The 16,030-nt window shown below is 39.0% G+C and overlaps 1 protein-coding gene across 10 annotated transcripts in view; it reads left to right on the forward strand.

Moving 5' to 3' along the window:
- Positions 1–16,030, forward strand: part of ATXN1 (ataxin 1) — a 635,797-nt gene that overhangs the window by 401,327 nt on the left and 218,440 nt on the right. For all 10 annotated transcript variants that reach the window (XM_066268334.1, XM_066268323.1, XM_066268325.1 and 7 more), the window contains one exon: positions 14,009–14,069. The gene's annotated coding sequence lies outside the window, so the exon portion shown is untranslated. The remainder of the gene's footprint in view (positions 1–14,008; positions 14,070–16,030) is intronic.

The raw sequence follows: 16,030 nt of genomic DNA on the forward strand, positions 1-16,030 counted from the left end.
CTGGTTCTGTCTCATGGGGGAAGCAGTGACTGCAAGAGAGAGTTGAGGAAAGCAAAAACTCTGTTCTTATAGAAGTTCATTGTTAGATCCATTAAGAGTAAAGAGTGGCTCTGTCCATATTCCCTGTGAAGTGAAGTCCCTAGTATGAGTTTTCAAAGGGATGCTTTCTCTGATTCCATTCAGTGCTAAGACTTAAGGTCCATGCTCTTATCTCCTAATATTGATTGCATTTCATAAAAAGCCTATCTAAGAGCATGAATCCCACCAAAAACTGTCACAATTGCATAAACTGAACAAGAAATGAACGTTTAGGGAACTTTTGTTGAGAGATTGCATGCAAAGAGGTTATCTCACCTATTTGTTCATTGTAGATTCTGGTTTCAAAAATCAGACTAGAAAAGAATGGGCGGGATGGCGTCAGAGTAATGGTGGGGTAGGAAGCAATACCAATAAATCTCCCCCAAAACTCAATAAGATCTTCAACGAGAAACAGAAAAACCTATCCTTGGAGCCTCCAGATGTTTCGCAATACACCCGAAGGTATGGTCGAGCGAAAAATTGGCTAAATATATAACCAAACCCCGAAGGAAATAGGGAGTAAGAAATTCTCCGCCTTCCTCACAAACCTAAACAGGGTGGCTTTCACTGGGAACTGAAAATATAGAAACTGAGGCGGGCAAAGAGGGTGAATAGATCCAGGCTGCGGCACAAACGGCTGAACCAGGCTGTGGCACGGAGATCCAAGCCTAGGAAAAACTGTTCCTGTGGCAACCAGCGCAATACAAGCTAACACTCACGCCAAACCCAGACAAAGAAAGACAAGCGGGGCAGCCATTTTCCCCGATTCCCTGGTCGGCGCACGCAGATAGTGGGTGAGAGATTCCTTCCAAAGCCGCGGGAGTGGGCACCCGTGTTATCCCACAGAGAGGCAGAGTCAGAGGCCTTTGTGTGGGCTGAAAGCGGAATTTCTGGGCCGCCCCAGCGGCCTGGGAAAGCTGCGCACAGGGAGGGAGCGAGAACTAATTTCAACGCTGGAACTTTTCCATGCGTGTGGGGGTTTCACTCAGAGTGTGAGACTGCCAGCCTGATATCCTGGTCTGCGTGGACAGATAGTGAGCGAGAGTTTCCTCCAAGCGCCCCGAGAGTGGGCGCCCGCCCATGTTACCGGACAGAGTGGCAGAGCCAGAGGTCTTTGGGTGGGCGGAAGCCCCACCTGATTATGCTAGCAGCTCTGACTGACAAAGCCTTACCCAGAGCACTGTGCTGAGTGGAAATAGAGTTGGGAGTTGCCAGCTCTTTGAGCCTCTTACTATCCAGGCAGAGGCAGCAGCAACCCCATAGCTGGATTATCAGGCTACTAATTGAGGAAGGAAAGACTAGGAGAGAGGCTCCAGGAACACGGACTCTCTCACTGGCAGAGCCTATAAATGCTAATGAGCCTCAACTGCGAATGAGACTAAAGCACAATACATGACATCGCCACAGAGACTTATCAACTGCAAACCTCTACCTGAGCATGCCAAAGGGGCAGAACCTGGGTACAGAGTCACCAACCAGGAAGAGGGAGAGAAAAGAAAAAGCAAGAAGATAACCTCTCAAACTCAAGAATAATCCGCTGACTTTATAACCTATCCCATTTTTATTATATTTGTTTGTTTCTCTTATCTTCATTCTTGATATTTTTTTTTCTTCCTCCAATTTGGTCGATTAAGTCTCTGCCGGTCTTACTCTCTCCTCTCCTTGAACTAAACTACCCATAAGTGTTACATCTCCCTTTATCTTTACTTTCCTCTTTTTCTCTCTATGAGAGTTACACTCTAAAACCCTTAACTCTCACTCTCTCTCTCCTCTTTTTTCTTTTTTCTTCTTTTAGTGGTTCCTTCTTTTTTTTCTCTCTCTCTCTTTCTTTTCTACCTCTATATTAGTTTCTTCCTTTCTCCTTTACATCTCCTCTCATTCAAACCTCAATAACGAACAAATTATCTTATCTGGGACTAAAACTTATGTTTGTGGCATTTTGGGGGGTTTTTACTTCACCTTTTTAACTCACAAGCAGTGCTCCCATCCCTGGCTCTCCATTTTATCTAGTTCTTGTTCCACTAAATACAATAGTAATTTTTTAATTTGTCCCCCCATTTTCCTGTTTCCGTCTTATTCCTCTCATCATAACTCTTAGTCAACAAACACCTAAAAGCAAATCATTTTATTCTTGACCCAAATTTTTTCCTTATTTGCTTTTTGTGGGTCCATACCCCTTTTTTCTTTTTTTCTTTTTTTTTTTTTTGCCCCTTTATTACTTTTCCCCAATTCAGGCCCTCCATTACAGGCATTGTTTGTTATAATTCACAGTTCACCACAAGATTTTCTCAAGAAAAAGGGGAGAGGAGAGGAGAGGAAAAAAGGAGGGGGGGAATAATTTCCTTTTTGTTAATTTTTATTTTATTTTACTTTTCTATATTTCATTATTAATTTTTTTAAAAAAAACAACTCTTTTCAATTTTTTATTTTTTCAACTTTTTATTCTTTATTAAATCTCATTAATACTATCAACAAAACCACCCTCAGATGCCATTAAGGAAGAAAAAATCAAATATTGTGGATAAAAAAGAAAGAGAGGTAACATAGCTAGATGAGGAAAAATCTATGGAGAAAAAATTTAATATATTGGAAACCTTGGAGCTAAATGACAGAGAATTCAAGATAGAAATCCTAAAAATCCTCCAAGATATACAAGAAAACACAGAAAGGCAATTTAGGGAGCTCAGAAAACAACTCAATGAACACAAAGAATATATTTCCAAGGAAATTGAAACTATAAAAACAAATCAAACAGAGATGAAAAACTCAATTCACGAGCTGAAAAACGAAGTAACAAGCTTAGCTAATAGAACAGGCCAGATAGAAGAGAGGATTAGTGAAATAGAAGACAAGCAACTTCAGGCACAACAGAGAGAAGAAGAAAGAGACTCAAAAATTTAAAAAAATGAGATAGCCCTACAAGAATTATCTGACTCCATCAAAAAGAATAACATAAGAATAATAGGTATATCAGAGGGAGAAGAGAGAGAAAATGGAATGGAGAACATACTCAAACAAATAATAGATGAGAACTTCCCAAGCCTGTGGAAAGAACTAAAGCCTCAAATTCAAGAAGCAAACAGAACTCCAAGTTTTCTTAACCCCAACAAACCTACAACAAGACACATCATAATGAAATAGGCACAAACCAATGACAAAGAAAAAATTCTCAGGCAGAAGAATACAACATATAAAGGAAGGCCCATTAGATTATCATCAGATTTCTCAGCAGAAACTCTACAAGCTAGAAGAGAGTGGACTCCAATATTTAAAGTCCTGAAAGAGAGGAACTTTCAGCCACAAATACTATACCCATCAAAGCTATCCTTCAAATATGAAGGAGAAATAAAAACATTCACAGATACAGAAAAGATGAGGGAATTTATCATCAGAAAAGCCCCACTCCAGGAATTACTAAAGGGGGTTCTCCAATCAGATACAAAGAACAAAAAAAAAAACACAAAGCCACAAGTAAAAGCTCCAAGAAGAACACAATAAAACCAAATTTAAACTGTGACAACAACAAAAAGAAAGGGGGGGAGAGGATGGAGATTAACTGTAGCAAAGGACGATGGAGTGCAAAAGTACTCACAAAATAGTGCGCTACAATGAACAGGGTAGGAACACTTTTCATTACTTAATGGTAACCACCATTGAAAAAACCACCGCAGAAGCACATGAGATAAAAAAGATAACAACAGAGGAAAGATGTATGGAATACAACCAAATAAAAACAAAAGATAGAAAAACAAAAGAGAAGGATCAAACAAGACACAAAACTAACAGAAAGCAATCTATAAAATGGCAATAGGGAACTCACAAGTGTCAATAATTACACTAAATGTAAATGGATTAAACTCACCAATAAAAAGGCACAGAGTAGCAGAATGGATTAAAAAAGAAAATCCAACTGTATGCTGCCTACAGGAAACTCATCTAAGTAACAAGGATAAAAACAAATTCAAAGTGAAAGGCTAGAAAACAATACTCCAAGCAAATAACATAAAAAAAAGCAGGCGTAGCAATACTCATATCTGATAATGCTGACTACAAGACAGCAAAAGTACTCAGAGACAAAAATGGCCATTTCATAATGGCTAAGGGGACACTGAATCAAAAAGACATAACAATTCTTAATATATATGCACCACACCAAGGAGCACCAAAATATATAAGACAGCTACTTATTGACCTAAAAACAAAAACTGACAAAAATACAATCATACTTGGAGACCTCAATACACCACTGACGGCTCTAGATTGGTCATCCAAACAGAGAATCAACAAAGATATAGTGGCCTTAAACAAAACACTAGAGCACCTGGATAAGATAGACATCTACAGGACATTTCATCCCAAAGTGACTGAGTATACTTTTTCTCCAGTGTACATGGATCGTTCTTGAGAATTGACCATATGTTGGGCCATAAAAACAACATCAGCAAATTCAGAAAAATCGAAGTTGTACCAAGCATATTTTCTGATCATAAAGCCTTGAAACTAAAATTCAACTGCAAAAAAGAGGAAAAAAATCCCACAAAAATGTGGAAACTAAACACCATACTTTTAAAAAATGAATGGGTCAAAGAAGAAATAAGTGCAGAGATCAAAAGATATATACAGACTAATGAAAATGACAATACGACATATCAGAATCTATGGGATGCAGCAAAAGCAGTGATAAGAGGGAAGTTCATATCACTTCAGGCCTATATGAACAAACAAGAGAGAGCCCAAGTGAACCACTTAACTTCACACCTTAAGGAACTAGAAAAAGAAGAACAAAGACAACCCAAAACCAGCCGAAGAAAGGAGATAATAAAAATCAGAGCAGAAATAAATGAAATAGAGAACAGAAAAACTATAGAAAAAATTAATAGAACAAGGAGCTGGTTCTTTGAAAAGATCAACAAAATTGACAAACCCTTGGCAAGACTTACCAAGGAAAAAAGAGAAAGAACTCATATAAACAAAATCCAACATGAAAGAGGAGAAATCACCATGGACACCATAGATATACAAAGAATTATTGTAGAATACTATGAAATACTTTATGCCACTAAATTCAACAACCTAGAAGAAATGGATAAATTCCTAGAACAATACAACCTTCCTAGACTGAGTCAAGAAGAAGCAGAAAGCCTAAACAGACCTATCAGTAGAGAAGAAATAGAAAAAAACATTAAAAACCTCCCCAAAAATAAAAGTCCAGGCCCTGAACTTTTACCAGCGAATTTTATCAAACATTCAAAGAAGACTTGGTTCCTATTCTACTGAAAGTCTTCCAAAAAATTCAAGAAGAAGCAATACTTCCAAACACACTTTATGAGGCCAACATAACTCTCATACCAAAACCAGGCAAGGATGGCACAAAAAAAGAAAACTACAGACCAATATCTCTAATGAACACATATGCTAAAATACTAAACAAAATACTAGCAAATCGAATACAACAACATATTAAAAAAATAATACATCATGATCAAGTGGGATTCATCCCAGAATCTCAAGGATGGTTCAACATACGTAAAACGGTTAACGTAATACACCATATCAAACGAAACAAAGAACAAAAACCACATGATCTTATCAATAGACGCAGAAAAGGCTTTCGATAAAATACAACACAATTTTATGTTTAAGACTCTCAACAAAATGGGTATAGAAGGAAAATATCTCAACATGATAAAGGCCATATATCCATCAGCTAACATCATATTAAATGGCACTATACTGAAGGCTTTCCTCCTTAAATCAGGAACAAGACAGGGTTGTCCACTCTCTCCACTCTTATTTAATGTAGTACTAGAGGTTCTAGCCAGAGCAATCAGACAAGACAAAGAAATAAAAGGCATCTGTATCGGAAAAGAAGAAGTAAAGGTATCACTTTTTGCAGATGATATGATCCTATACATCAAAAACCCCAAAGAATCCATAAAAAGACTACTAGAAACAATTAGCCAATACAGTAAGGTCGCAGGATAGCCTTTGTATATGCCAACAATGAAACAATTGAGAACGAACTCAAAAGAATAATCCCCTTCACCATTGCAACAAAAAAAATAAAATACTTAGGAATAAACATAACAAAGAATGTAAAGGACTTATATAATGAAAACTATAAACCATTGTTAAGGGAAATCGAAAAAGATATAATGAGATGGAAGAATATACCTTGTTCTTGGTTAGGAAGAATAAATATAATCAAGATGGCCATATTACCCAAAGCAATATACAAATTTAATGCAATTCCCATCAAAATTCCAATGACATTTTTTAAAGAAATAGAGCAAAAAATCATCAGATTTATATGGAACTATAAAAAACCCCAAATAGCCAAAGCAATCCTAAAGAAAAAGAATGAAGCTGGGGGCATTACAATACCTGACTTCAAACTCTATTATAGGGCCACGACAATCAAAACAGCATGGTATTGGCAGAAAAATAGACACTCAGATCAATGGAACAGAATAGAAAGTCCAGAAATAAAACCACATATATATAGTCAAATAATTTTTGATAAAGGGGCCAACAACACACAATGGAGAAAAGAAAGCCTCTTCAGTAAATGGTGCTGGGGAAACTGGAAAGCCACATGCAAAAGAATGAAACTGGACTACAGTTTGTCCCCTTCTACTAAAATTAACTCAAAATGGATCAAAGATCTAAACATAAGACCTGAAATACTTAAGTACATAAAAGAAGACATAGGTACTCAACTCATGGACCTGGGTTTTAAAGAGCATTTTATGAATTTGACTCCAAAGGCAAGAGAAGTGAAGGCAAAAATTAATGAATGGGACTACATCAGACTAAGAAGTTTTTGCTCAGCAAGAGAAACTGATATCAAAATAAACAGACAGCCAACTAAATGGGAAATGATATTTTCAAACAACAGCTCAGATAAGGGCCTAATATCCAAAATATACAAAGAACTCATAAAAAATCAACAACAAACAAACAAACAATCCAATAAAAAAATGGGAAGAGGACATGAATAGACACTTCTCCCAGGAAGAAATACAAATGGCTAACAGATATATGAGAAGATGCTCATCTTCTTTAGTTATTAGAGAAATGCAAATCAAAACTGCAATGAGATATCACCTCACACCTGTTAGATTAGCTATTATTAACAAGACAGGTAATAGCAAATGTTGGAGAGGCTGTGGAGAAAAAGAAACCCTCATCCACTGTTGGTGGGAATGTAAAGTAGTACAACCATTATGGAAGAAAGTATGGTGGTTCCTCAAAAAACTGAAAATAGAACTACCTTATGACCCAGCAATCCCTCTACTGGGTATATACCCCCAAAACTCAGAAACAGTGATACATACACATGCAGCCCCATGTTCATTGCAGCATTGTTCACAGTGGCCAGGACATGGAAACAACCAAAAAGCCCATCAACAGATGACTGGATAAAGAAGATGTGGCACATATACACTATGGAATACTACTCAGCCATAAGAAATGATGACATCGGATCATTTACAGCAAAATGGTGGGATCTTGATAACATTATACAAGGTGAAATAAGTAAATCAGAAAAAACCAGGAACTGCATTATTCCATACATAGGTGGGACATAAAAGTGAAACTAAGAGACATTGATAAGAGTGTGGTGGTTACAGGGGGAAGGGAGGAAAGGGAGAGGGAAAGGGGGAGGGGAAGGGGGAGGGGCACAAAGAAAACTAGATAGAAGGTGACAGAGGACAATCTGACTTTGGGTGATGGGTATGCAACATAATTGAACGACAAGATAACCTGGACTTGTTATCTTTGAATATATGTATACTGATTTATTGATGTCACCCCATTAAAAAAATAAAATTATTTTTAAAAAAATCAGACTATATTTCTCTACTTTGTTTCTCCATTTTTTATCTCTCTAGGATTTTCTGGCTGGTGTCTGATTTGACATTTTCCTGCTGCCACAGTATGTCTTTTCTTTTTTTCCCTGCTGCTTCCTGCCTATCCCCCACCTGCTGCTGCCTAGTTGTAGGAGCGGTGTTGGCAATACTTAGAAAGGGTTTGTTACATTCATAAGTGGAGGAGGATTAGCTCCAGTCGCTGCTGATTTTGAGGAGACACTCACTTTCCCAGCCTCCCCCCAGAAGTGGTATTTTTCTGAAATGTTGCTAGTCAGTCACATTTGTAGGTATAGCACAGTTTTCTCAATCGAAGACAAGGATGTATCATGCAACTCAAGCATGACACATATGCCTGATCACATGTGTTCTATCAAACCAACCATTTTCTTAGAGAAAGAGATTAGAAGTATTGAAATTACACAAACATTCCAACTTTTGATATCTTCTAAATATGGTACATTCTGGGGTTTTCTCTATTTTAGGTTTTGAAGTTCATATAATGGGACTATAATTTTTGGAGTTGCTCAAGAATTCATAGTTTTTAGTTTAACTCTCTCTGTATCTTTTAGTAAATGCACCAGGATCAGACTGGAAAGAGGGACACTCCTTTAACTTCAGTCTTGGGATTTCATGCTTGAAAATAGATATCTCTATCCATCGTGAACCCTAGTAAAGTTTTGTCCCCTGAGTATTGTAATTTGTGACATTATACCCTGTGTATAAGTAAATTTAGTATTCTACCAGGATACTCCTATTTAAACTAAACCAAATCTTTGTTGATAACACTTCTAATATTTACAATCTGCTTTTTGCAATCTTTTTATTTATTTATTTTTTTTATTAAATTTAATGCAGTGACATTGATAAATCAGGGTACATATGTTGAGAGAAAATATCTCTAGATTATTTTGACATTTGATTGTGCTGTATACCCCTCCCCCAAAGTTAAATTGTCTTCTGTCATCTTCTATCTGGTTTTCTTTGTGCCCCTCCCCTCCCCTAACCCCTCTCTCCTTCTTCACCCCCTCCTCCCTCCCCCAACCTCCCGCCCCTGTTGCCATCACATTCTTGTTCATGTCTCTGAGTCTCATTTTTATGTCCCTTCTATGTATGGATTCATCTTAGTTTTTTTTTTTCTGATTTACTTATTTCACTCCGTATAATGTTGTCAAGGTCCATCCATGTTATTGTTAATGATCCGATGTCATCATTTCTTATGGCTGAGTAGTATTCCATAGTATATATGTACCAAAGCTTTTTAATCTACTCGTCCTCTGACGGACACTTGGGCTGTTTCCAGATCTTCGCTATTGTGAACAATACTGCCACAAACATACGGGTGCATTTCTCCTTTTCCAGCCGTTCTATGGTGTCCTTGGGGTGTATTCCTAAAAGTGGGATAGCTGGGTCAAAAGGCAGTTCGATTTTCAGATTTTTGAGGAATCTCCATACTGTTTTCCACAGTGGCTGCACCAGTCTGCATTCCCACCAGCAGTGCAGGAGGGTTCCCTTTTCTCCACATCCTCGCCAGCACTTATTCTGTGTTGTTTTGTTGATAAGCGCCATTCTGACTGGTGTGAGGTGATATCTCATTGTGGTTTTAATTTGCATTTCTCTAATGATTAGTGATGTTGGGCATTTTTTCATATGCCTATTGGCCATCTGTATGTCCTCTTTGGAGAAGTGTCTATTCATCTCTTTTGCCCATTTTTGGATTGGGTTTTTTGTCTTCCTGGTGTTGAGTTTTACAAGTTCTTTATAAATTTTGGTTATTAACCCCTTATCAGACGTATTGTCAAATATATTCTCCCATTGTGTAGTTTGTCTTTTTATTCTGTTTTTGTTGTCTTTAGCTGTGCAAAAGCTTTTTAGTTTGATATAGTCCCATTTGTTTATCCTGTCTTTTATTTCACTTCCCCGTGGAGATAAATCAGCAAATATATTGCTCTGAGAGATGTCGGAGAGCTTACTGCCTATGTTTTCTTCTAAGATGCTTATGGTTTCACGGCCTACATTTAAGTCTTTTATCCATTTTGAGTTTATTTTTGTGAGTGGTGTAAGCTGGTGATCTAGTTTCATTTTTTTGCAGGTAGCTGTCCAATTTTCCCAACATCATTTGTTAAAGAGGCTGTCTTTACTCCATTGTATTTCCTTACCTCCTTTGTCAAATATCAGTTGTCCATAGAACTGTGGGTTTATTTCTGGGTTCTCTGTTCTGTTCCATTGATCTATATGCCTGTTCTTATGCCAGTACCAGGCTGTTTTGAGTACAACGGCCTTGTAGTATAACTTGATATCAGGAAGTGTGGTACCTCCCACTTTATTCTTCTTTTTTAAGATTGCTGAGGCTATTCGTGTCCTCTTTTGGTTCCATATAAATTTTTGGAATATGTGTTCTATATCTTTGAAGTATGTCATTGGTATTTTAATTGGTATTGCATTGAATTTATAGATTGCTTTGGGTAATATAGACATTTTAATGATGTTTATTCTTCTTAACCATGAGCACGGTATATGCTTCCACTTGTTTGTATCTTCCTTGATTTCTTTTATCAATGCTTTGTAATTTTCCGAGTACAAGTCTTTAGTCTCCTTGGTTAAGTTTACTCCTAGGTACTTTATTTTTTTGGTTGTAATTGTGAAGGGGATTGTTTCCTTAATTTCTCTTTCTGACTGTTCATTGTTGGTGTATAAAAATGCTTCTGATTTCTGAGTATTGATTTTATATCCTGCCACTTTGCTGAATTTATTTATCAGGTCCAGTAGTTTTTTGACTGAGACTTTAGGGTTTTCTATATGCAATATCATATCATCTGCAAATAATGATAGTTTTACTTCTTCTTTTCCAACTTGAATGCCTTTTATTTCTTATTGTTGTCTGATTGCTGTGGCTAGGACTTCCAGGACTATGTTAAATAAGAGTGGTGAAAGGGGGCACCCCTGCCTTGTTCCTGATCTTAAGGGTATTGCTTTTAATTTTTGCCCATTGAGTATGATGTTGGCTGTGGGTTTCTCATAGATGGCTTTTATCATGTTGAGGTATGTTCCCTGTGTTCCCACTTTGCTGAGAGTTTTGATCATGAATGGGTGCTGGATTTTATCAAATGCTTTTTCTGCATCTATTGAAATTATCATGTGGTTTTTCTCCTTCCTTTTGTTTATGTGATGAATCACATTGATTGATTTACGAATATTGTACCAGCCTTGCCTACCCAGAATAAATCCCACTTGATCATGGTGTATGATTTTTTCCATATATTGTTGGATCCAGTTTGCTAATATTTTGTTGAGGATTTTAGCATCTATATTCATCAGAGATATTGGCCTATAATTTTCTTTCTTTGTGTTGTCTTTGCCTGGTTTTGGAATCAGAATTATGCTCGCCTCATAAAAGGAGCTTGGAAGTCTTCCTTCCTCTTGAATTTTTTGAAATAGTTTGAGAAGGATAGGAGTTAGTTCTTCTTTGAATATTTGGTAGAATTCCGTTGTGAAGCCATCGGGCCTTGGACTTTTCTTTGTTGGGAGTTTTTTGATAACTGTTTCGATCTCATTTGGTGTAATCTGTCTGTTTAGGTTTTCTGATTCTTCCAGATTGATTTTTGGAAGATTGTATGTTTCAAGGAATTTGTCCATTTCATCTAGGTTGTCTAGTTTTTTGGCATACAGTTCTTCATATTATTTTCTTGCAATCTTGATGAAAATGTAGAAAAAAAGAACCACATGCTACCTCACATATAGTCATTTCTTTTTTTTTTTTACAGAGTCAGAGTCAGAGAGAGGGATAGACAGACAGGAACGGAGAGAGATGAGAAGCATCAATCATTAGTTTTTCGTTGGGACACCTTAGTTGTTCATTGATTGCTTTCTCATATGTGCCTTGATCATAGGCCTTCAGCAGACCTAGTAACCCCTTGCTCTAGCCAGAGACCTTGGGTCCAAGCTCGTGAGCTTTTTGCTCAAGCCAGATGAACCCACGCTCAAGCTGGCAACCTTGGTGTCTCAAACCTGAGTCCTTCTGCATCCCAGTCCGATGCTCTATCCACTGCGCTACCACCTGGTCAGGCCATATAGTCATTTCTTATAAGCATAGGACACTTCGGTAGATTCTATAAATTCAACAAATACGTATTTGATGTTACTTCTTTCAGTGTGATACTCTTGTAGGTCCTTAAAAATTATTATGGAGATGGATGTATTGGTATTAAAAGAGGCTTATATTGTATCAAAAAATGTTTTCAGACTGCAAAACGAGATAAATACCATGGTAATATGTTACGAATGAATTGTATGAGTGTATATCATTTCACTTATTTTCTATATGTCTGATATGTATGTGCTTGAGCATAGGAGAGAGGCTGGAACTTTATGAACCAAAATGTTCATTGTAATTATTAGGGAGACTTCTGTTGATTTCTATCATTTGAGTGTTTTCCCCCTTATCTGTATTATCTAATTGTTCAGAGTAAACAATTTTACTTGGTTCTTATTTGTCTTAACTAATTTGTGAGAGGGTGAGGAAAAAGAATAGAAGCACTGACATTTTGATAAATGATGAATTATAAAAAACTCTCCTGTGTCTTTTATTTCTAGAATTAAAGATATATCGACATGTTGTGCCACATGGCATTAAAGCTTTTTCTTTTTAAGTCTTTTCTACATGCTAAGCATGGCACTAGGAGACCGGAACATTATACGAAGTGGGTATTATTATTACCATTATGCTAATGAGGGAAGGGTGCCGAGAGTTTATGTAACTTGCATTGCACAGCTGTTATGTGGTTGAGCTGAGATTCCAAGTTGGGTCTGACTCTGAAATCAGTTCTGTGGTCTTTATGATTCTTGTTATAGACATCTTGTCTGCCATTAGGATGAAAAGGTTAATGTATGTGAGTGGAGGAGAAAGCATTGCTTTAAAAAGAAGGTGCTCAGAGATTTTACCAGCGTGTACTATCCTTCACTGTTCATGTTGCTTCCCTGGCATGTTTTCAATTAGAGTATCAACTTCTCAAGAGACAGAATGTCATCCTCTCAGTGGCCCCCACCTCTCCTCGCTCAGACTGACAGTGTAGCCCGTGACTTCTCACTGGGACCTGCGGCATGCCTTTCAGTCTGAGAATCTGCTGCCAGAGGACGGACTGAGGAGGGGACTCCTCAGGCGGTCCCATTGGCTGGACCTCTCTCTTCCTTTTAGGGAAAGGGAGGAGAGGCAGTGGCCTTCATACAGCTCATAGCCTTAATCCCACATGCTCTTGGATCCTGTGAAAAGTACAGCCTGTCTGAGGAACTAGACTATGTTTGCTTCACATCCCTTCCTAAACCTGCAAAAGCATCTTCAGATCAGTCTCTGGACATTTTTAAAACTCAGACCTTGAGTTTAGTTCCTTGTGTGATGTAGATTACACACAATCTGTTGCTGTCACTTCTTATCTCCCGGTGTCTTTTAGCCTTCCTCTCCCAGCCCGCACGCCATCCCGGTTCTTCCCCACACTGCGCCTCAGACACGCGGCTTCCTCATGGGATTACTGAGTCGGCCTGATACGCGGCCCCCAGCGCCTCTCTGTCCAGTCCACATTCCCATCTGAGCCCAATTATGGATCTCTGTGGGGTCACTGACTTCAGTGGGGGCTGCGTGGAGTTGTGGGTCTGCCATTTTGGAAAGATAAAGTGCAGTCATGGGGTTCTCTGGTTACTTCTGGATATGTCTTCAATTAGCCACATGGTGGGGGTGCAGATATAATATCTTGAAATGTCTATCTAAAACTCATTTCTCAACCATCACAATATACATTCCTTCATCATAAGGTTCACATTTCTTGTGATAAAGTAATCACACATATGATTGCCTTCTGCATATTAATTGTTCAAAGCTCTTTTAAAAAAATTCATGTAGGCAGTCACCCCATTAAACGTTCAGTACTCTTTAGACATTTACCACTTACTATGCACCTAGCAAGTGCCTGTGCAGTGGGGCCAGGTTCCTCACAGTCTCTAGGCCTGCATACCTGTGCTGAGGTACAGAACAGACTTAACATTCTTTAAATCTTTTTCTCTTCCAGTTTTCCAAAGAAGTTAGTTCGTTTTCTGGGTGCAGAGAAACCAATCTGCTGCTTCCACAGGGTGAGTGATCCTTTGACTCTTTTATATGTTTTTTACCCACATAAAAATTTTATCTAGTTACTGCAGTGCTCTAAGGGAAAGTGCCTGATAGCACACATTCTACAGAAGTTTTCTCCCGCTTAGAACCAAGGCATTCTTTCTGCTCGTCGTGTCTCCCCCTCCCTTTGGAGGGGAAGGTTTCCCTCTTGTGTTTTTCCACTGTTTCCTCCCCCCCATTGTTCACATGTGTTGTTGCTACCATTGTTGCTATTACCTTGTCCATCTGGCCAAGAGGGTGGCAGAGGAAGTTTCTTTTTTTGCAGTGACTGATGCACAGAAACATGGCCATGGGCAAGTAGAAACCATTTGTTTTGTTCATATGACATACTGTTTCATGATTGCCCTGACAGAGAGAGCATTTGATGGGACCTTACAGCTCACCTGGCAAAGCTTCTGTGTACAGATGGCTGCTGAGGCTCAGAGTTTTTCACGTCCCTGATCTGAGGGCTTTGCAATCAGCAGTAGAGCTGGGATGATGAGAGACACATTTGACTCTCATCTGCATCGCCTCCCCACCCCCCTGCACTCCCATTCCTTCCCACAGAACTGTCTTGAATCCCAGTTCCTTCTGAAAATACAATTATAGGTGTTTGGACCTGAAGTAATACTGATAAACTGATGATAACATTTCTCTAAGGCAGGTGTCAGGAGTGATGCTCTTTAGCTGTTTACTTTCTAGAAATAATACTTGGCTGCTACCAAGAGAAGTGGGTGGCACAGATCCCAAGCACTTCTGTGATGGACCGTATCTGAGAGGGCATTATTTTCCTTTGCACCCTTTCCAAACCACTGCATTTGCAATACAACATCACGTGTGGGGAGCTCAGGGCTAAATCTGTGTTGCTGCTAGAAGCCGTGGTGCAGGTGTGCACTGGCCAGCTGCAGAGCGGACGCCCCCGCTCGGGACTGCCTGCACCTGCAGAAGAACGCTCACAAAGTTTCCGAGAGCACCGTGTGCTCTTGGCCTGCCATCAGACTCTTTCAGAGGAGCATTTCTTCATTTAAAAAAAAAGATATAATATTTTTAACATGAGAATTCAGTTGTGGGGTGTGATAGAAAGAAGTGTGAGGATATGATTCTCCACTGGAATCCTGCATGGTGGACTTGCTGTGGTTCTTTTGGGGGTGACCTGTGCTAGATCTGGCTCTGGATTGTGGTCATGTAGGTGGATGAGCTAACCTTATTTCCAAAACATTTTGCGTTATCTAGGGATTGGTGTAAGTGTAGTACCAAGAGCCTATGTCCATTATTTGATCCTACTGGTCAGCTTAATCATTTTACCTCAATAAATGAGGTGTCTTTTCTGCTCTAACCGCAGTCATTTTTAAGGAACTTAATGTGCCTCCTCCTTAGTGTACAGAGATGGTCTGCAGTCTACCTGTGTCCTGAGTAGAAGTGAGAATAGGGATTGCTGAGTCATGGAGGGATGGCCTGCGACCCTGGCATCATCTCACCTGCCCCCACATGTAGGATATGCGTGAATGTGCATCCATTAGAAGTGTGAATTTGGGGGGTTCCCATTTCCTCATCTTATCCAGGAAGAGCGCACAGCACAGTGTGACATGGGACGCCAAGATCTGCTGCTCTCTGGGGAAGCTACGGGTCTCTTTGGCATCAAGAGGTCAATAAGACTGAAACAGAGGCTAACAAAGGGCCTTGGGAGAGTAGGGAAGTGTGGATTCCAGGCCGGCTAAGTGTTATTCTTTCAATAACAAGTAAATTGGTAGAGAGAGGTCTGACATAAGAAATGGCAAAGGAATAAAGCGAGAGCACCGGAACTGATGTTGGGGTCATAAGTTATTTGAAGTTAACAGTCAGGAAGTATCAAGTTATTTCCCCAAATATTACCAGCTCTTTGCTTCTTCCAGTTGCAGCGGGGTGGGGTGGGGGTGCGGAGGGACCAAATACAGATCGAGGCCAT

Source organism: Saccopteryx bilineata, chromosome 3, assembly GCF_036850765.1.
Source record: "Saccopteryx bilineata isolate mSacBil1 chromosome 3, mSacBil1_pri_phased_curated, whole genome shotgun sequence".
Classification (NCBI taxonomy): domain Eukaryota; kingdom Metazoa; phylum Chordata; class Mammalia; order Chiroptera; family Emballonuridae; genus Saccopteryx; species Saccopteryx bilineata.